Source organism: Hippopotamus amphibius, unplaced genomic scaffold (assembly GCF_030028045.1).
Source record: "Hippopotamus amphibius kiboko isolate mHipAmp2 unplaced genomic scaffold, mHipAmp2.hap2 scaffold_195, whole genome shotgun sequence".
Classification (NCBI taxonomy): Eukaryota; Metazoa; Chordata; class Mammalia; order Artiodactyla; family Hippopotamidae; genus Hippopotamus; species Hippopotamus amphibius.
In genome coordinates, this window is record NW_026648329.1 from 130,001 (window position 1) to 134,989 (window position 4,989).

Genomic DNA, 4,989 nt, shown 5'->3' on the forward strand with positions numbered 1-4,989 from the left:
CGCGGGCCGCCGAGCGACCCTCGGGCCGCCGGTCGACTTGCAGGCAGGTCGACCAGCCGGCCGCGGGCCGCCGAGCGCCCCTCGGGCTGCGGGCGCCCGGGACCCGGGCCGCCGAGCGACCTGCAGGCTCCGTGGCCGCGGGCCGCCGAGCGACCCTCGCGCCGCGGGCTCCCCGAGAGCCGGGCCGCCGAGCGGCCTGTAGGCTCCGTGGCCGCGGGCCGCCGAGCGACCCTCGGGCCGCGGGCGCCCGAGACCATGCCCGCCGGCCACCGAGCGCCCCTCGGGATGCGGGCGCCCGGGACCCGGGCCGCCGAGCGGCCTGCAGGCTCCGTGGCCGCGGGCCGCCGAGCGACCCTCGTGCCGCGGGCTCCCCGAGACCCGGGCCGCCGAGCGGCCTGCAGGCCGCCGGCTGCCGGCTGCCGGCCGCCGAGCGACCCTCGGGCCGCGTGCCCCCGAGAGCCAGGCCGCCGGGAGACCGTCAGCACGCGCAGACTCGGGCTGCGCAGCCCCGGGCTGCCGGTGGACCCGCGGGCCCGCGGGACCCCGGTCAACCAGCAGGCCGCGCCGTCCCGTACCGCCGGGTAACCAGCATGGCGGCGGTCCCAGGCCCTCCACGCCCGTGCTGCCGAGCGGTCTGCAGGCCGCGGGCCGCCGAGCGACCCTCGGGCCGCGGGCGCCCGAGACCATGCCCGCCGGCCGCCGAGCGACCCTCGCGCCGCGGGCTCCCCGAGACCCGGGCCGCCGAGCGGCGTGCAGGCCGCGGGCTGCCGGCCGCAGAGCGACCCTCGGGCCGCGGGCGCCCGAGACCATGCCCGCCGGCCACCGAGCGCCCCTCGGGATGCGGGCGCCCGGGACCCGGGCCGCCGAGCGGCCTGCAGGCTCTGTGGCCGCGGGCCGCCGAGCGACCCTCGGGCCGCCGGTCGACTTGCAGGCAGGTCGACCAGCCGGCCGCGGGCCGCCGAGCGCCCCTCGGGCCGCGGGCGCCCGGGACCCGGGCCGCCGAGTGGCCTGCAGGCTCTGTGGCAGCGGGCCGCCGAGCGCCCCTCGGGCTGCGGGCGCCCGGGACGCGGGCCGCCGAGCGACCTGCAGGCTCCGTGGCCGCGGGCCGCCGAGCGACCCTCGCGCCGCGGGCTCCCCGAGAGCCGGGCCGCCGAGCGGCCTGCAGGCCGCGGGCTGCCGGCCGCCGAGCGCCCCTCGGGCTGCGGGCGCCCGGGACCCGGGCCGCCGAGCGGCCTGCAGGCTCCGTGGCCGCGGGCCGCCGAGCGACCCTCGGGCCGCGGGCGCCCGAGACCCGGGCCGCCGGCCGCCGAGCGACCCTCGGGCCGCGCGCGCCCGAGACCCGGGCCGCCGGCCGCCGAGCGACCCTCGGGCCGCGCGCGCCCGAGACCATGCCCGCCGGCCGCCGAGCGACCCTCGGGCCGCGCGCGCCCGAGACCATGCCCGCCGGCCGCCGAGCGACCCTCGGGCCGCGCGCGCCCGGGACCCGGGCCGCCGGCCGCCGAGCGACCCTCGGGCCGCGCGCGCCCGGGACCCGGGCCGCCGGCCGCCGAGCGACCCTCGGGCCGCGCGCGCCCGAGACCATGCCCGCCGGCCGCCGAGCGACCCTCGGGCCGCGCGCGCCCGAGACCATGCCCGCCGGCCGCCGAGCGACCCTCGGGCCGCGCGCGCCCGGGACCCGGCCCGCCGGCCGCCGAGCGACCCTCGGGCCGCGGGCGCCCAGAGACCCGGCCCGCCGGCCGCCGAGCGACAGCACGCGCGGACTCGGGCTGCGCAGCCCCGCGCTGCCGGTGGACCCGCGGCCGCCGCTTGACCCGTGTATGCTTGCTGTTCATCTCCTGGAGATTCCTGCACCAAGCTGATTGAATGAGGAACATGGAAGCACTGTATATAGGCTTTGCATTTTTCTCTTCGTTTCCTGTACTTTGCCTTCGTTTCCTTTGCGTGTGCTCTATTTTATTGTACATGTTATATTGCTTGTTATTTTTTTATTCATTTAAGGTAGGACCGCTTTTATGCGTTTCTACACCTCCCCGCCCCCCCCCCCCCCGCCCCGCGTCTCCCTCCTCTGGTGCCCGCCCCAAATGAGGTCGCATCATCTTTCATAGTGTACATCCTGGGCCAGCATAAGCTTTCCAAGAATAAAATGCCCCCCCGCCTTTCCTTCCCAAGGACACCACGAACACCTCCTGTCCTGTGCAGTGCTTTTTCACCCACCGCCAGCAGAGGGCCCTCTCTGACAGACCCAGGAACTCCCCTGCTCCGAGTCATCCAGGAGAGGCTGTTCCGTTCTGTGTGAAACGGGTGGGGTGGGCTGATGAGACATCATTGCTTAGAAGGCCATCGGGTTCACCGGTTCGGTGGCAAGAGAGAACATCCTCATCCTCCTTGAGGTTGACTCGGAAGGTCTTCGGGCCCGCAGGACACCGCCCCCAAATGGGCCTCCGTGGCATAGGGAGATTTTGCCATGCGAGGTGACAACAGGAGGGGAACACGGACCCTCCTTTCCTTCTCCCGTCTGAAAGCAGGAAGAAAATCTCTCACGGGAACAGGGTGGTGGAGGGGGCGGCCGGGAGGTGTAGAGATGAGGACTGACTGCTTTCCTGTCTTAAGAAATCACGAATCATCCAAGTGGGACCGCTCATAACACACAGAGGACAGAAGTGTGGACGAGATGAGGAGAATGTGTAAGGGAACGTCTTCCACAAGAACTCTTTTCCATAGGCCGACTTCAAGACTTTCCAACATCTCTAGGTTTAGGGGTGGACTGAGTGCCATGAAAGAATGGACATTCAGCAGCCTGTCTACATCATCTCCAAAGAAGGGAAAATGCTGAAACGTCCCTAGCTCCACAAGCCTAAGGGTCTCCCTGCTCCGGAGAGTTGGAGCATATGCGTGCTTCCATGCCTACACAGATCTTGCGCTTTAGGGAAACCACAAACTAGGCAGGAGCCTGGACTTCTACAAGGCAGTCCATGTTCACACGGGTCACTGTGGTTGGCTTCCTTACTTTCATTGGATTGGATTGGGGTGGGGTGGGGTGGGGTGGGGTGGGGTGGGGGGCGGGGGGGGGCGGTGACAAATGTCCAAGGATGAGGCATCCTAAAGAAGGAACGTGTGTGGTCCAAGCTACCCGAGGTCGCCATCCTCATTGTAGGAAGAGGACCTCTTTGGGGAGTGTGGGGAGGGGGGAGGCAAGGTAGAAGGTATGCAGATAAGGTTTGGGGGAGGGAAAAAAAGACATTTCGGTCCTAAAGCTAGTCATTTCGAAATGGGAAACAAAGGACACAAGGGAAAAGCTAAAACTGGGCACAGGCGATTGGAAAAGGTTTCTGAGGAGAAGAATCTTCGGAAAGGAATGGGAACCGTGGTCAGGACTGCTTAAGATGAGGATGGATTCAAGGACACACATGAGTGTTCGTATCAACAGGAAACCAGTGCAAAACTAGAATTCAGTTTTCTGTCTCTCGGTGAAAAAGGCCAACTTTGGGCTCGGGCTTGGGTGTTTCTTCTATTGCTCTGCTCTCTCCGTCATGAGAGAGAAAGCTTTCCTTCCTTTTTCCGGAAGGAAGGAAGGAAGGAAGGAAGGAAGGAAGGCAGGCAGGCAGGCAGGCAGGCTTATGTCTTCTAAAAATCATCACTTCTTTTCTAGGTTACCTTTATCAGGTCTTGGGGGACTCACGTGGACTTAGTCCTCTTGATATTCAAAGAGCCAGGTTTGGCTCACAAGGAAAGAGGCTTCTCTCTTTGCCTAGCAAGTCTTTCCCTGGGATGTGGGTGACGTGGCTAAGGAGGCACTGTTCCCCAGTGACCTATCTAACTGTTTTACACTCGTTGGGGTATTTTGGACACATTTGCCCCCAAACCGAATGACACATGAAGTCTTTTGCACTTAGAATGCATGTTGAGAGAGGATCCAAGAGGAGAGGGCCTAGCTCAAGAATGTGTTCTCTCTCCTTCGAAAGCAGAGCCATGAAACGGAGTAGGCTTCCTGGAGAGCTTTCCTGACATGGGAAGCGTTGTCGAAGAGGAAGGAACGTGAAGCCTTCTTTGGCTTGTGTCTATACACGGGTGTGTTCCAGCTGCTCTGGAAATGATGGGATCCTTCTTCTCTGCCCTGGCATACAGGGTTTTCGGTCGTCCAAATGGAGGCTCACACGACAGGGACTGAGCCCAGTATCAAGGAGATATTCCACCCGAGTTTCATGCCGAGGCGGCAACAACAGCCTCTTGAAAGATGATGGGGGGTGGGGGGGGGCCACACGTGGATCAATTCCATTCTGTCCATTCAACAGAGGGTCGGGGCTACAGCAGACCCCAGAGAGGGACAGCAGACCCCAGAGAGGGGCAGCAGCCCGGCCGGCCACTGGGTCTCCATGTCTCAGGCTTCCTGGGGAACCTCACCCCCCCCCCCAGGTCCCCGCCGCCCCCCGCATTCCGCCACCCACCTTGGTGCATTTCGAATGGCTCCAATTGTAAATAGATGCTGGTGGGAAGATTTCTACAGGTTACCTGCAATGGCTGACCTGTCATGCTTGTCACCCTGGGGGAAAACAATTCTCTTTGTCCCCAGAGGCGTCAGACCTCCTCTCTCAGGAACCCCTGAGCCCCGGCCACTGGACTTCACTCCACTGGCACGTAGTAAGGGTCATCCAAACGTTCCTGTGACGGTGAGTATGGTTTCCATGTGGGTTGAAGCCTTCCCTTGCTGCAAGCCTTCTGTCCTCACCATGGCATAGAGACGGTTAAAAAAAAAATTGTGTTTGCCACTTTGGGTATACCTTCCACAGCCTGCAGTGATCAAGGCACCCACTTCGCTGGGCAAGTCCTATGAGCCTTCACAAAAGCTCTTGCAAACTTCTTGGGACCATCACTTTTCCAGTCACGCTCAATCATCAGGCAAGATTGACAGGGCCGATGGGAAAACTGGACTCCGAGAAGAACGAGTGACCTACGTGGGGCTGAATGAACTGAGGACTAGGATGATAGTGT